This window comes from Centruroides vittatus, unplaced genomic scaffold, assembly GCF_030686945.1.
Source record: "Centruroides vittatus isolate TY-2023 unplaced genomic scaffold, ASM3068694v2 contig_914, whole genome shotgun sequence".
NCBI lineage: Eukaryota > Metazoa > Arthropoda > Arachnida > Scorpiones > Buthidae > Centruroides > Centruroides vittatus.
The window spans coordinates 152501-170875 of NW_027122603.1; the positions used below are offsets into that span (position 1 = coordinate 152501).

Below are 18375 nucleotides of genomic sequence, written 5' to 3' on the forward strand. Positions count from 1 at the left end.
CGAAAGGAGTGGATTAGTAGCATGCAAGGAAATCCGTCTCGTGTTCTGGAGCAGATATTTCTGCTCGGCCCACAAGTGGCTCAGCGGAAAACCATAGTTTTATCCAGTGTTAACTACGCACGGAGTTTATCAGTTTTCTTCACGCGTGTAAATAGGGCCAGTCTCTCATAAGTCTTCCCGGGAGACACTCCCCTTTTGGCAGTCGCTGTGTATTGTGTTGCCTTATCCCATTACATCATACATTCTACATTTTCTCCTTTTCGCCTCCAACCGACAAAGTCACTAACCCAAATGCCTGGCTGTTGAAGCTTAGCACTCGTTAACAGAAATCGTTATTTTTCTCCTTCCAGTCTGCTATGGTAAGAGAAGTTAAATATACAAAAATAACAGCCTTCCTTGCTGTTATCTTTGTATATTTAATTTCTTTTACCAGACTCGACTTTAATTTCTCTAATGCAAAACTACAAAAATTATGGTAGCCTGTATAATTTGCGGCATCTAATAATAGACAAATCACCACCTCTAATTTATTCGTGGACGTTACTCAGACTGAAAAAACGACTGTTCTAAACACTTTAAAATATTTATTTTGCTCTAAATTTCATTGGATCCGTCCGTCTGTCTGTTTACCTTAACTCGAAAGTTATTTAAAATAAGCATAAAACTATACTTGTATAGTGTGCCTCTTTGGTAGTAAAAGGGAACTTTGAGTCCCTAATGTTTATTAAAAATTAGAAAAAAAATAATGGTTAATGATAATTCAACACACGAATATTAACAAAATGCTTTATACCCTATATAACAGGAGTTCTGTTTAATTGCGTTTATCAGTTATTCGCGTTTTTCATGAACTATAGAGGGCGCTGAATTTTTACAAAATGGCTACTTTATCTGGGTCGCTTGTAACTAGTAATGTAAAATTAATCATATATTACTGCCCGATATAATGATATATGCTGCTTGTAGCTGTTTATCGAGAAATTTTATAGTAGCAGAACAATTATTGCTAGCGGGATACGTCATTATGTGGTATCGCAGCAAGTGAGCGAGATCGTTCTATGCATATTTGTGCCCTTTGTGTTAAAAACATCAGCTTTGACGTTGTCCTATCAGGGTTAGATTTACAAGTAAAAAGCTATGTAAATTGTTGCTTAGGCTTCGACTTTCAAGGAGCCTCAAACATTTGTACAAACAAAAAAAAAATTAAAGTCGAATTTTGTAATAAACATTTTTTTACAAACCAACAAAACATACTTTACTTTTTATTTTGTGTAGTATTTCGTTAATTTTTTTTCTAAGAATTAACGTAAGGTCTTTTTTTAAAAAAATGATAAAACCAATTTTAAAAAAGATTTTTAAAGGAATGGGTATAAAAATTTAATTAAATTCAGTTATAAAACAGAAGACTAGTGAAACCTCACATCTTTTTCTTCCAATAACCGTATTGAATCAGAGAGATAGTCTGATTTAATTTTTTTCTTTTTATGATTGACTTCTAAAATTGTGAAGGGTTGGTAAGGGGACTTACATTCAGCTTAAGGCTTCGAAATGCTTAAATCCGACCCTGTGTCCCACACAAAATAACTGGCATTTTAACTTTAAGAAAATATCTTTTAAAATTGACAGCATAACTTGTTCGTGTAAAATTGGACAATCGGGAAACTGCCAATTCTTAAGTCTAATTCACTCTTTCACAATTCGGAGAAGCTCATAAATATAACCGACCGATTTCCGAATAATCATCTGTTTTTCGTGTGAGAATAGACGAAAACTTATATTAGGCTCCCGTAAATATTTGAAATTGCAATTTGGAACGCAACAGAAACCTTTGCTTTTTCTATTGTTATTCATGTTTACTTCTGATAATACACAAGAATTAATCAAACGACCCAGATAGAATAGTTATGTTTTTAAACACCAGAGGACGAGCATCCGGTGAAAAATGCGAATAGTTTCTTTCGATTTCCTTAACAGTGCGCCATTACATATTTTCTCATTAATCCATCTGCAGTAAGATTAGTTTGATGGTATGAATCATCTACAAATACTATGTGCTTTTATCATATTTATGACAATAATTGATATTACTGTAATATTTATTTATTCAAATGGGGATCAGCATCCCGTCAAAAATAAGTCTCGCTATCCTTCATAGAGATAAGTATCACGAGAGTAGAGATTAGGATTAGATTGATGAGGTAAGACAACACAACACGTGGACGATCAGCTAAGGGGAAGCCTTTTGAATAAACTTCGTATGGGAATCTGACCCCTACGTAGACGTCAGAGGCGTGGAGAAAATACAAAAAATTTTATGCTACCAGCCCGGTGGTTAGCTGCTAACCCAAAGTTAACTAACTATCAGTGTTCGGAGTTTTGTCCACTCGTTCACTGGTAGACCCCGAATTAAGCATTCAAGCATACAAAAAATGTACTGACGAGTCTAATAGAAGACAAATAAGGATTGGAATCCCATCGTGATTTAAACAGAAATTTACTTAATTACATCTAATAATACGATAAAGTATATTTTGATTTATACTTACTTTAGGCGGTATAAGAATTATAGTTTTACATTCTTCATAATATGTTCCTACCGTTACAGCATTAGCAGTTACGAGGATCCATTCAGAAATTGCACTAGCCACGTGATATTCGTAACCCTGAAACATTAATTAAATATAGAAAGAAAATGGAAAAAATAAATAAAATGCTTAAGTGTCTCGCCTCATCTTCGGGAGTCCATAGAGGAATCTGCTCTATTGGTTTGTTAAAAACCAAGAGAGATTTTATCATAAATACTCCAGCTGTAAATTATTAAGGAATGCATTTCAAAACGAAAATTATTTTTAAATTTCATTCTTGGATAGCACTACTTATTACTACGTAAAGTTCTTAAAGCGTAAAACGATGTTCGGATTTAAATTTGAATCAGATGGAAATATATTATTAAATTTGTATTAAATTAACAAAGCATAAAGTACTCTGTTTACGAGGTAATCGAATTGATGGAATAAGGCAACGTAACATGTGCGATCTGCGAAGAGAGAAATGCCTCCCGGAAGTACTTTCTATAGGAAATTGCCCCCAATTTAGGTGTTATACACGTGAAGAAAAGAGTAAATTATGATAACTGTACGACTCTTCTGCCATACGAGTTTAAGTAGTGAGCACTTGTACGTTCTGAGAGAAAAATCGTCCGACCGTCTCTTTTACAGCAAATGAAAAGGTTTATAGCAGACACGTGATCTTCATTGGAAGCAAACATGGCAGCCATCCGATTTGTTTGGGACAACGAGAAAGTTAAACTCTTGTTGATCAAATTGTGTTATCCATGCCTATATGATGTTAATTTTTAAGTATACGACGATAAAACAAAGAAAATACAACGTACAGTACAAATGAACGGTACGAGAAAAATCGGATTTATAACACGTTTTTAATTAATATACATTCGATGTAACGAACTTTTCATAATAGCGGCAATAGTCCGTTAAATCGAGGGTTTCTGTACTCTTAACCTTCACGTTTTAATGTCGGTAACATTATTATAACTAAAAGAACAATATAAAATTCATTATAGTAAAAAGGATACTACTTAAACCCGTCAATACTTGTAAAACAGAGAGAAACAATCTGATTTTTCCAAGTTTTGGAGAACAGAAACGTGGGCTTAACTTAAAACACATTTTTGTTTGAATACAATTGTAGGTAATTGCTCCCGTAAATAATAAATATGCCCCAGTAATGTGAATAGAGAAAAGTACAGTCTCCTGAAAAATCAAGATATAAATTTACTATTCTCACCTCTCTTCATTCATAAATATTTATATTCACCTACCTGAAAATTTGCCACCATGGATAATCCCAAACTTACAAAGAAGGACAACGAATAGCAAATTCGATTTAAACGACTTATTTCTTCGTGATGAGGTAAATTTGGGTCTCGAAGTATTTCGTTCACTTGTAAATATCTCAAATGAAAGCAAATGAAAACTATTGGAAAATACATTTTGTAAATCATCGATTCGGACTTTTTAATGTACAGAGTGATTCAAAATCTTCACACAAAACAGATATTTGAAGGAGTGCCTTTGTAATGCGTGTTAAAAGCAGTGGAAACAATTCACTCAGTTAAATGATATCCACGCAGATTCTGAGTAATAAAGGAGACCATTTGTTTCATTTGTTTACATATGGAGACTTTTAAATCACTCTGTAGTATGTACTATACTTACTGATGATACTGGCAATGTTAAGCATTTGTCCAAACATTGTGCTTTCTGGTGGTTTTGTCCCTGTATCGCTTATGTAAGGAAAGATTGGTGTCACGTGTTCGAGTCTGACGGATATAGTGTATCTGCAATATTCAATAAAACTTGTGAATACATTTTTTTCAAATTCAGATTTATTGAGATTTTATCGATGAATCGCTGACGATTTTCAGTATATGATATAACTCGAGTTTTTTTTTAAAGACCCCCTCGATCCTAGCTTACACTCATCCCTAGACGGAGAGAATGAGCGATGCAGGCGAAATATGCCGAGAAATCACTTTCTAAGCAGGATCATCAACATTAAAATGATTGTATCAATAAATACCTATCAATATAATGCGGGAGAAGTTAATAACTCATCGGAAGACATGACATTCTTAAGGCCCGAAGGCCTTAAGAATGTCATGTCTCGGGAGTATGTTCGTTGATAAGGTGCGAACCCGCCATCAATTACTAGTTAGAAATCTGCCCCTAGCAGGCTGCAACAATTTAATTGACTTTTTACATAAAGCAAAATTTATATAATTAGTTAAGAAATGAAAATGTATACATTTATTTATAAACTGAATTGTATATTTCCTCTTTAATTGTAATGAAACATATGTAAAAACACTTACGTGGTCGCAAAGGTTATAAAGAGGATAGCGACAAAGGAAAGAGGTAGGAGATGCACTTTCGTAAAAGCCATTCTTCTAAAAAAGAAAGAATTTCAACTTATAAAAATGACGTATAAATGTGCTCATTGAATCATATGATAAATTTACCACGGGTTTGACGATCTCTCTTGTCATTTAACCCATACTGTATCACGACAGGACTTAATATTCTCTTGTTCATTGAGTGGGCACAGATAGTATCTACATTAGAGTTGTTAGTGATGCCTGTATTCTGTTCAATTTTCGTCTCATCTCACATTTATCTCCAAGATTTCTAAGACGCAGGTCAGTGATGTTAAAAGGAAACTCAAATCTACATTTAATTATGAATTAATCTGAATTATAAGAAAACTAGCGGGTGGGCCCGGCGTTGCTCGGGCAAAATTAACGATAGTGAAGATTAAGATTATTACATTATAGTCAACCTTACCCGTTTTCACAGAATGCAAGAATTGGAATTCCCTGTTTCCAGACTAATTAGAGAATTTTTGGATGGGTCTAAAAATATGTTCGATTTCCTGCAAAAACGAAAAAACTGCATCTGCGTCTTGCTCGTCGCTTTCTCTTAACAATTCCATTGTTGATGGAAATATATGGAAAGTAGGCGATCCATTCGAAAATGTATTAATATTTACTTTTACCTCTGTCCAAGAAATATCTTGTACTGTACATACGTGTGTTTTTGTATTCTAAAGATTCGTGCGTGTATTACGTTATTTCTGTTTCTTAAACGAGTCGTAAATTTTAAAATTATAATTTTGAATTCATATCTATATATATAATCGAGACGAGTTGATAATAATAATAATCAGCGCAGAGCCCAAACGGTTAGGAGTTGAAAGTTGAAATTTGGTACACAGTTAGGGTACGTCACGAGAATGCACACTAAGAAGGGATTTTTCGAAATTCCTCCCCACGGGGGAGAGGGACAGGAATAACGCTTAACATTTCCATTGTTGTCGTCTCGATTATATATATAGATATGAATTCAAAATTATAATTTTAAAATTTACGACTCGTTTAAGAAACAGAAATAACGTAATACACGCACGAATCTTTAGAATACAAAAACACACGTATGTACAGTACAAGATATTTCTTGGACAGAGGTAAAAGTAAATGTTAATACATTTTCGAATGGATCGCCTACTTTCCATACATACATCGAATGGATCGCCTACTTTCCATCGAAGGTATGACGTAGAGTGACGTTAAATCGATGACCAATATCTAAGCAATCGATGGTCGTCCGGTCGACCATCGATTGCTTAGATATTGGTCATCGATTCAACGAATCTTAGAATATTGGTCATCGATTCTAAGAAATCGATGGTCGACCGGGCGACCATCGATTTCTTAGATATTGCTAGTTTACGGCGGTCTTAAAGGAAAGAACGTCACCGTATGCAAATCACTAAAATGTGTGACTAATCGCCTTGTAAAGTAACTTTCGCGTTTTCAAATTATTATTTGGAACGGAACACGTCTTTAAAAAATTGCGTTTTCTTTCCATTTCCTTTATTTGAAGTTTTCATTTGAAAAATATACAGTTTCATTGAACTTTTCAGTCTGTTCCTATCTCTAAATTGAAATCTGAAAAAATTTATGGTACTGGGAACATTCATAATCGATTTAGAAACGTGTTTTTCGTTTTTCTTAATAATTTTTTCAAATGTTTACAAGGGTGTTCAGAAGACACACGATGGAGAAGATTGCGTAAAAACTACGAGGATGACTTGTCAGGGGATGTAAGTATCCAGGAGTTTCCTAAAATCATCGATAGCTGAGTGGTTAAGATTTGGTATTTCATCGCCGAGTTTGTGTTCATTACTTCGATACACGCTGAACCCGATGAACAATTAATGAGGTGCGTCACCACTCACTCATCTCTAGTACAGCGCAGTATTTACGAAAATGTATCAATGACTGCTTCAAACAATAACCACAAATTCCATTTGAAATTAAATAAACATTTTCGAAAAAATTTAGCTCTGGGCATAAAGTTATAGGAACGAAATTATAATTTTGTCTATAGTAACAATCTGAAAGCTGAATAAGTTGCGTAGCAATTGCACAAAGCAGTGGCAGGCAATTTCAATATTTGCAAAAGCCTATAGACTCCGTACGCGAGTGGATAACACGGTAAATGAGAGCTGATTACTTTTATCGAATAACACACATTAATCACAATCAGAGCCGTAACTAGGGTATGGCTAATGTGGACCCCGCCATAGGTGCCTATTTAATAAAGGCGCCAACGAGGTTTCAGAATAATACGTATTCGAAATTAATAACACAAAAAACTTTTATATTTATATTTATATAGTATTTATGATCTATAATTTCTACGAACATATATTTCAAAAATAAACCGCCATTTTTATTGTTATTGAAATATATAAATTCTTTCTTTCTTTATCCTTGTCTTTTTCCATGTTTATATGAGGTCGGCGGGGTATGAGGAGGCTTCTCTAATGCGTTTCTTCCATTTTTCCCTATCAAGGGCTTCTCTCTTCAGACCCCTGTGGTTCAAGTCTTCTTTCTAACGCATCTTTGGTCTTCTTTTATTAACAATTTTATTGTTAATAAAAGGAAAGAGGAAAAGCGAATATTTCAATTTGTTAACAATTATAACAAATTGAAATATATGAATATGATATTTTATCAACAATAGTTTACTTCCGAGAACCTCTTTGCAGTAAATACGACCCCACGTATTTATCTATATTGTTACGATAGGTTCGGTGTTTACATTGCATATGCATTGCACTATTAATGACCAAGACCAAAAGGCCAAGTATCGTATTTAAGTCCAAAAATCCAAAACGAATTTATTTCTTTACTAGCATCGAAACAAAATTATAAATAATATAAAGACAGCAAAATATTTTAACATAATAATTGATAGTACTCCCGATATATCTGAAAAAGAACAAGTATGCCAGATTATCAGATATGTCAAAATTGAAAATGAAATGGTAACTATCGAAGAGAGATTTGTTGATTTTGTACTATCAAAATGTAAAACAGGACAAGGACTCGCAATTAAAGTTTTGGATAAGTTAAAAAATGATGGTTTAGATTTTAAAAACATAAGAGGACAAGGATACGATAACGGAGCAAACATGGCCGGAATATATTGATATAATGGCATGCAAGCGCATATAGCACGATTAAACGATATTGCCAAATTTGTTCCCTGTGCCATGCATTCGCTTAATGTAATTGGAGTGCACGCAGTAAGCATGACCGTGGAGATGGTTTTATTTTTTTGGAATAATCCAGAAGTTGTTTAATTTTTTGCTTCTTCTACCCAAAGATGGGAAAAAATTACAACATTACTAAAGACAACACTTAAAGGACATAACGACACGAGATGGTGTTTTAAATCACGTTCAGTAGATAAAAGTTATATAGATTACTCCCCATGGAATTTCGAGACTTTTAGTACATATCTGAACTCAGGAAGCCGAGACGAGTTCAACGGTACCCTCGTAGAATGCATTGTTAAAGGCAAGAAATCGTAAATATGACAACTTTCTTATTTTTTGTCTCGGTCCAAAAGTAGAGTATCGTTGAACTTGTTTCGGTTCCCCGAGTTCAGATATATACTCAAAGTTCCGAAATTCCATGGGGAGTTCTATACAACAGCCGTAAGTCATTTAAAATATCAAATTAACGAAGTTATAGAAGTCCTTAACGAAATATCGGAATATTCTTCATTTGGAGATGGTGTCGCTACAGCTAGAATTATTATTGAACATATTGAATCATACAATTTTATTTTTATGTTAATTATGTGGAAAAATATTTTAGCCAAAATAAATGTTGTAAATAACCAATTACAGAATAAATCACAAGACATTTTTCGCTCTTCTGAATTATTAAATGGATTAGTATCTTTTTTTTCAACATTTTAGAAATAATCGGTATGATATTATCATGTTAGAATGCAAACAAAAATGTGAAGAGTTGGGAATTGATTCAATACCCAAGATGAAGCAAAAACGCAAAAGAAAACTGTTACCTGGAGAAACAGAAGAAGGAACTATACTTTCAAGTCAGGATGAATTAAAACATTTGTTTTATGAAGTTATTGACAATATTATATCCCAACTAGGTGATCGATTTAAAAATATGTGTTCAATATCATAGATTTTTGATTTTTTAAATGGAAAAAATTTGGTTACCATGCCATCAGTAGATTTTAAAAAGCTGCAGCTGACTGTTGCATTGTATATAGTGTAATTGGATGCTTTCAAAGTCAAGCAAAAATAATATTTAAAAATTTGATATCTTTACACCATTTACAAATATTAAAGGTAATGGTTAAGTGGAATCTCTGTAAGTCTTAACCCGACATCAGTATTGCATAAGGATAATGCTTACTCTGCCCGTGACTATTGCTTAAGGTGAGAGAAGTTTCGGCAAATTAAAAATCATTAAGAACTATTTACGTTCTACAATGTCCCAAACAGATTGAGTAGTTTAAATTTATTATCTATAGAAAATGATATTTTTAAAGAAACCAATTTTGAGGACGTTATAGATGAATTTGCAAATCTGAAGGCGAGAAAAGCTCATCTTGTTTAAGTTTATTTTGTGATTGTTATTCAAAAGATAGTTAATATTGTGAACGTTCATCAATCTGATATGTTAATTATAAACTTTTATTTTTTATGTTTATTACTAAGTAATTATTATTTTTGTTTTGTTACCAGTAACATACCAATAAAGGGTTAAATATTTATTTAATTTTGACATTGAAAAGTGATATTATTAACTTCATAACATTGTTGATAAGCAGCAGTATATATGTTGGAGTCATTTGCCTGTGTAACAAAGTGAAATCCATGATAGTCAAAAAAGGTTATTTATAAAGATATTTTTTTAATTATTTACCGTATATATAGTTGAAAAATATATTAAATGTCATTAGATAATTTTTTTAGAATAGCATTTTTTTTAATAACAAAAATTAAAAAGGCGCCATTTTTATTCTTGGCCATAGGCGTCCAAAATCCTAGTTACGGCTCTGTTCACAATTATTCGAAATATAAATAGTTAATTGTCAGGCGCTTGCGATTCTTAACATTTTATACAAAGTTTTATTACAAATTAATAATTGAATAGTTTTTAAAAATTAATAACGTCTACTAATGTGTTTTAACTGAAGTTTAATTTCAGAACCTTCTATGCAGAAGATACTCCTCACATTTCCACCTTTAACTACGTAAAACCCGGATTTAGCAAGCAACCCACCGATTACTATTTCCGTCCATTTATTTTAGAAGCTGAAGATAATCTAGAATGAAATTTTCAAGGAAATTGTTACCAATGTGTTGGTCCTATTTCGGAAACGGAAGCGGTCTTATCATGGTTAGAATCTTTTGCTAAAAATTTCAATACTCGTTCGTACTTCGCCTTCGCGTGGATCAACAGCCTGACTCACGACTTCCTCAATTATAGCTCTTACGGCGACAGTTATTATGCAGATTTCTTTCGAAGATTACACGAATCAGGAGATTTGAAGAATACTGTGGTCATTTTCATGAGTGATCACGGCATGTGGTGGGGCCCTATCAGAAGCACTTACATTGACAGATTAGAAGAAAGGTTACCCGCTGTCCTGATATCTTTTCCTCCTACTTTTCGAGAAAAGCATCCTGATTTAATGCAAAATGTTTAGATTAATGCATGTAGATTAACAACTCCTTTCGACCTGTTGGTCACGCTAAATAATCTATTGAATATTCAAGTAAATTCTCTTCAAATGGATTATTGGTCCGTACCTCACGAAATTGCATCGGACTACATTCGCAGAGCACGATCTATCTTTGAAGTCGTCCCAAAAAACCGCAGCTGCAGCGATGCTTCTATTGATGAACATTGGTGTACGTGTCAACAATCAAAAAGTGTATCAGTTACAAATGAAGAAGTGGTCTACGTAGCTGATTATCTACTAGAAATACTAAATGGCAAATTGAGGAATTACGTCAAGTGTGCTACATTAGCGAGGAAGGACATCGTCGATGCTCGAATGCGGGCTCCTTCCGAACATTTAGCAGCTACCGAAGAGTATGACATATTTGATTATTCGGTGACATTGAGAACTATACCAGGGAATGGGTTATTCGAAACAACTGTTAGATTTGTTCCTAAAAATCACACTCATGCTCTTTTGAGTGATATCTCGCGATTAAATCTATACGGTAAGCAATCTTCTTGTGTACAAAATGCTAATATAAGGAAATATAGTTATTGTAAATAAATTATTTATTTATTGAGAATCTAATTCTTTACTTCTTATTTATTTATTAGTAAAATTTTCCATTGTAGGTTGTGTGTGTAATTTCGGTATAGTAGTTTTGATGCATGACATTAATTTGTTGAATAATTTATAAACAATTATAGAGGGAAAAATAAGATTTAAAAGTATTAAAAATACTTTAAATACTCATATTCTCTATTATACAGTCTTTGTCAATTGTAAAGATGTGTTACGCACTAAAATTGATAATATGCCGAATATAATAAGCTTCAAGGCTCAATTCTATCTGCAGCTCTTCGTTAACGAGGAGGCGATGCATTTGAAGTGTATTTTCCTTTTCAATGTCTTTCATGACATAAATGCCACATCATCGTATCTGGTTAATGCGGAGGAAGCATAAGAGAGCCTAAGAAGGCATAAGAAGCCTTCTTCATATCAACACGAAGCAGTTTACCTGGGGATAGTGAATGAAGAGTAATATTGAACAGTGTAAATTTAAAGTTAAGTGGAAACAAAATTCTACCAGTTTTCTTCTTTATAGAAGATCTTTCTTTGATAAGAGTTTAATTAAATATCCGAAATTTGTTCTTTTATTAAAAGTTTATTAAAAGGTATTTTACTTAGAAATTGTGTGATTCACTTCCTCGGTATGACGAGTCGTAGTTTACAACAGTGGCGTGCCGTGACATTTGATGACAGGGAAGCTGTGTTTCTGTAAGAAGCCGACTTCCAGGGGCAATCAGTTAATTGAGTGTCAGTGATGGTCTAGGGCAGTGGTTCTTAACCTTTTTATACTCGCCGCTCACCAAATATTTCATAATTTTTTTGTGACCCCCATTTTTTAATAATAATTTATATTTGATAATTTGATAATTTATCTATAATAAATTGATTTTTTTATTATTGCTTTATTTTTTATATAATAAATGTAAATCATAATTTTATTATTTCATTATCTATTTAAATAACATTCAAACTTCACAATTAAACATGAAAACTCATTAATTTTTAACAGAAAATAAAATAAGAAACATGTCGATAAATCGATCCAATGTCGATGCTAAAACTAAACTAAAACTAAAACGCCCACTTGTGGTAAGGATTTTGCATAACTTTTGCAAAAATATTTAAATTTTCAAAGCCTACTATTTTTCCTAATTATTTTTAAAATTCCAAGCATTAATAGTTTCTTAAAATTGCTTTGGAATAAAAGAAGTAAATACTGCGGTGTAAGTAGCATATTTACATTTATTTCTTCTGTACTAACAAAGTTGTATGTAGGAAGAAATACAAAATAAATAAATAAAAACTAAATGGGAAAACTATCTTTCTTATTTCACTTTTCAATTCGATATTCGGATTATACATCAATTTTCTTTTTATTATATTCTGAAGGAAATTTTGCATAATTTGGCGGCCCCCGGCAAACTTCTTATGGACCCCCAGGGGCCGCGGCCCCCTGTTAAGAATCACTGGTCTAGGGTCCATTCGTATTCATTTGTTCGATAAGCCAGTAAAAACTGTAGACTTCTCTAAATGTATTTTTAATATCACAATTACATTCTGAATCGCTAGCCACGATATAAGGGCTAAAATTAAAAATAAATTATAAAAACTTACTCGGTGAAATAAAATGTGCGGTGGATATACATACCTGGTACAATGTATTGTTCGATTGTATTAATATACTTTTAAAGAAAATTATAATTAAAATATAGCTTTGTAAAGAAACGTACATAAAAATAACATAAAATATTCTTTACTTTTTAAATCTTAAAACAATCCACTTAGTCAAATATCTTGATACGAGTAGCTAATGGATGGAACTAGTGACGGTCCAGGTAGGTGTGTAGTGAGTGTGTGCGTGCCAAATCCCGAGGGTGCCGATACCGGTCAATGTCAAATGCCTCTTTTGTCGCATCACTAGTATATCTCAAAGGACGCCACAGGGCTGTTGTAAATTTTAAACGTTTCTCACCGTAGCTGTAAAAATCTAACTATGTTAAACTTAATAGTCATTCGTTTTCTAACTAATTCGTTTTAATACCAGGTGTACAGGGAAATCAGTTTCCCACTGTACTGAGCGAGTGATTGGTTCTGTTAAGCTTTTGTTGAAGTAAAATTCTGGCTCTTTCAACAGGATTTTATTTATGTCCCCATTCCCTAATCTCTTAATTATTTAGTCACTTCTTAAGTAGAAATAAGTCGAAACCAGTTACTTTGTACCTGAATATCTGTAGTCTTGGGAAAACAGTGGAAAGACAAATTTTTATGACAACGGATGTATAAATCGTAAATTTAAGGAAAATAAATTCTAGAGCTTTTTTTTGTACCATTGTATGTACTGTACGTCTCATTCATTAAATTTGGTTGTAAATGATGCTGCCAAAGTAACAGTTAATTTTTAACACTGTACTAGAATTGTACACGTTTTTTCTGCATCCCCTTACAGATGGGACATACTAAATCGTAATATCACCGGTTTAACATTGAAATCCGTAAGTAATATAAGACGGGAGAGCGGAATAAACGCAGAATAAATATATCAAATATTTTAATGGAGTTTTTTTAAACTCCTGTCAAATATACAGAACTATCATAGAAACGTGCCAGTAAACTCCTATCGGTTGGGTTGTTATAAATCTAGTCTAGGGTGGGCAACCCTTTTTATAACATGGGCCAGAATAAATTTTACGTTTTTTTCCGCGCCGTAGTAGTTAATTGACGCCTTCTTGTGACTCGTAATTTTTTTAGTCTGCAAATATGAAATAAATAAATAAAAAGTTAATTACTACATTTATTTTTTTTATCGTTTTCGAAAATTACAAAGAATTGGAAAAATAACTAATTATGTATTAAAGATCTCGCGGGCCGGATAGAAACTTTTCGCCAGCCGTAGCTGGCCCGCGGGTTGCCCGCCGTTGATCTAGTCTGTTCATGATTCACATAATCGGGCGAGGGTGGTCGAATATCTAGCAGGCGGCTAACAGCCCACAACCGCTCCGGGATATAAAGTCGCGTACTCTTTACGCGTGTGTCGCTTCTACCAGCTAAACCGTGACGTTGGTGCTCTGTAAAGCGCATGCGCCAATGCCTATAATCTGGCTGCTTGAAAGTTGACAGGCAGGCGGCTAACAGCTCAGAACCGGTCCGGGTTATAAAGTTGGACTCCGTACGCGTGTGTCGCTTCTACCAGCTAAACCGGGTGAGGTTGGTGCTCTGTAAACCGCATGTGCTAATGCCTATATAATCTGGCTGATTGGAGACTGACCCGGTTTCGACATTCCTTCCACCACCGAATTATTCGAATATACAACAGCAATCTTATCGTTTTTTTCACATGTAGTATAGAAATTTGTAAAAGATACATAATGCAGTTATAATAAAATATTCATTTTAATTAATTCAAAGTACGTTAAACTTCTTTCTAATATGAAAATTTATATTTTATAAAATACAAGGGAAGGTCATTGGAAGGTGGAATCGGCGCTTCCATCGCTTCCAATGACGGCACGCCACTGGTTTACAAGAACGTCCAAAATTGACAAAGACATAATATATAAGCAATTAAAGACAAGAAGCACGCATTTAATCTTATTATATCTTCTATACTTTACACTTATTAAAAAAAAGGCAGATATTCCCTATATTTATAATGATTCGGAATAAGATAGTAAGCGGGAGAAGATGCCTTATTTTTGTTATTTTCAAACGGTGACGTTAGATACTGCCACGTGTTTGTACGATGGATCGTTGGGCCAATATTGAGTGCGGAAAGCTGTAGTTGGCTACCGTGACCACATTTTCTACATCCGAGAAGAATAAAAGCAAGCTAAGAACCAAGTTTTTGTTGCGAAATGATTCTAGAGTTATTTTAAAACTAAAAGTTAAAATAGATTTTATTAAAAATTGCGCGATATAGCTAAGGTTCCAAGATTTCCGTTGTCAGCTACCGGCGATCCCCATCGGACACGCTAGAACACATGACTCCACTAGGCACCTTACCCCGACAAATGGGAAAGAGGCCACATTTTTCTTGGGATAACATGCCTATTTTTAATAAATTTTTGTTTTCTCGTTTCACAGCACGATATGCATAGAAATTATATACGGACTTCTCAGAAAGGTTTTTGAATTGATAAAAGCTTTCAGCTAGCTATAGAGTGCGTTAGAACGGGCGGGAACTTAACAATACTTATATACTGTGCTTTTTTTTTTTTTTTTAACTCTTTCCGCCCTGTGGGCACTAAGAGGGCCTCTTTTAGAAGGCCCATTATGGGTTCGGCCAGGCCCACAATGGGGCGACCGGGTGGTGAGGGACGGGGCCCGACATATCCGAACGGACCACCCCCGAAAAATTCCTGGGGATTTTCGACCCGTTTGGATTCGATCCCGGGTCCCCCAGAGCGGTAGGCTGCCACCTTGACCGCTCGGCCATCCGGCCGTCTTATATACTGTGCTGTTACACTTACTATAAAGTATTTTGTACGACATATGCAATAAATTTAATTTGGTTAAGATATTCGAAAATTAATTTTATGCACTTATATTTGTTATTTTACCCCAATGGCATTTGGCATCTCACCCGGATAGTCGGGGTGAGATGCCTAAAATGCCACACAGTGAAAAAGTCGTCATTGCAAACACAATACATAATTACTTTTGATATACTCCAAAGTTTTATTTGAAAAACATACTCAAGAATATATTTTCGTTAGATGTCCCCAAAACCCGAATTATCGCTATAATTTCCTTCATGAGCAAAGGCATTTTTCCTCCGATTCGCTCTATAATATAATATCTCTTCTAAATAGAAAAGCCGACATAGAGCTCATAAATTGAATAATGTAATATAATAGAAGGGTTAGAAGTACAAAAACATCGAATAATTTTAATGTTTGTTGTAATTTTTTTGCCCGAGCAACACCTGAATCATCTGCTAGTACCTTAATAATTTCGTCACTATATACTAGCCCAATAAGGGTTTGACTTTTTTGTACGATTTAGAGCAATTTTATGTAATTTTTTTACGTAGATTGTTTAAAATCGAAAGTTCAGTACCTGGATACGCACTTCGGTGTGAAACAAAGATATCAAATATATAAAAATCTCTGGCATATATATCAATTTCTTAATAAAACAGTATTACTGGTGTAATTCAAAAGAATTTTCTCTCATGTACCTTCTAAAAAGACAGAAAAATTCTCTGGAATACGCCAATCTTACAGAATTGTTAAGATATTACAATTGCATAAAACTCAAGATTATCGAGTAAAAATGAATAAGTTATCGAAATTTTAAATGTTTAGTATAAACAACTTTTTTAGAAGAGTGACTAATGTACAAATCGATAAAAATAAGGGGATACTATAGATTACCACCTATGGAATTTCGGGTCTTTGGGAGACCCGAAAAATCTGAACTCAGGAGACCGAGACGAGTTCAACGATACCCTACTTTTGGACCGGAGACGAAAAATAAAAACGTTATCATACTTTTTTCCAGCGATCCCGCGATGATAGGGAGTCGCGTCGCTCTCTCCGCTAAGTCGGCCTCGCTATCGCGATCGGGAGTCGCGTCGCTTGGCGTTAAAATTGCCTTTAGTAGACGTTTCCCCCTTTTTTACTTTGTTCAAGAACTACCGTGAATCAATAACTAGTGACGTTTAGCACATGGCGGCCTGCCGGCGGCTCCCCTCCGGGAGGTCAGTCGAGAGCACGAACAGTGGGAACGGCCGCCATGTTCGCTGCCATAAGTAACATTAACCGAAATGGCGATCGCGCGATGATCGGAAGTCGCGTCGCTCTCTCCGCTCTCGTATCGCGTGTTTAACCCTACTGGAGATGACCGTAGTCCGACGTCATGGTTTGCATACTTTACCGCAAGATGGCAGTACTAGCAACTATGGTGCCGTCTTCGTGAGAGCATTAAAAAAGTATGGTAACTTAAAAAGTGTGATAACTTTTTTATTTTTCGTCTCCGGTCCAAAATTAAAGTACCGTTGAACTCGTCTCGGTCCCCTGAGTTCAAATATATAATCAAAGTCCTGAAATTCCATAGGTGGTAATCTATAGTACACCCAAAAAGGATAATAATAATTTCCTTAAATGTATTAACGTTTCTAATATTTTAGGTTAAATAATTAAATTTATATATTGTAAATCAATCAATGCTTTAAGATAGTTGATTGGTACTAAATTAATATGTGTACATTCCGAATTATTTGTTAAAAAATTAAAAATTTAATTTAATTAATACATATTGTAATAATCTATGGAATTACGTAAAATCCTATGTAAATTACGGAAGAAAAGTCATATTTAGATATAAAAACAGGTTCCTCCCCTGTAACAAGGCTTACCTTTAGTACAATAAACAATTATTATACATATAAATTTTAATGAAAATTCGAAGTAAAAGTGATGCAATTTTTATAACGTTCCTGGCTCATTTCCAAATTTGTTACGTAGTGATTCTGCTGGCTCTCTAAGATGACTTCGTGAGAAATCACTAGTCCATCTAACCATTCTTTTGCTCACGCCACACTTTGTCTAGTGAATAGGTGGTGCCATGATAAACTCTTCCAAGATACGTCATTAATGATTATCCATCTATTTTGCCACAAACCTCGTAAACACGTGATAAATATATCCAAAAGACAGTACTGTATATAACATGTCAGAACTCAAAATTAATGAGAAAAGTAGCGAGTCGCTACGAGCCCTGCACACGTAAACGTTTTGATGTTCAATGGCTTAGTGAGTTTTGATGTAACAGGACAACTTTCACTTCGCTAAAATAACTATTTAAAACCAATGCATCAAGAAAAATTTTCATTAAACTTCTTCAGTGTACCCTCAAAGACAAGACCAGAAAGAATTGCCCTGCAATAAGCAGTCACAGAACATTACTACAGGTACTCCTCACTTTACGACCTATCTGCTTAACGACCACTCGCACGTACGACCAATCGAGTTTCGACCTGCAATTCGGGGAATCCCCTTTCTCGGCTTGAGTGTCGGTCAGTGGCGGATGGTGACATGCGCACTAAGCGTACTATAATAGGCTAATAGCGTACTATAATAGTCTTATAGTACTACAATAGGCTAATAGCGTACTATAATAGTCTTATAGTACTATAATAGGCTAATAGCGTACTATAATAGTCTTA

The 18375-nt window shown here is 34.2% G+C and overlaps 1 protein-coding gene and 1 pseudogene across 1 annotated transcript in view; one reads left to right on the top strand and one right to left on the bottom strand.

Moving 5' to 3' along the window:
• Positions 1–18375, bottom strand: part of LOC136984336 (interaptin-like) — a 99494-nt gene that overhangs the window by 70414 nt on the left and 10705 nt on the right. The window lies entirely within an intron of this gene.
• LOC136984358 (uncharacterized) lies at positions 6770–11204 on the top strand (annotated as a pseudogene).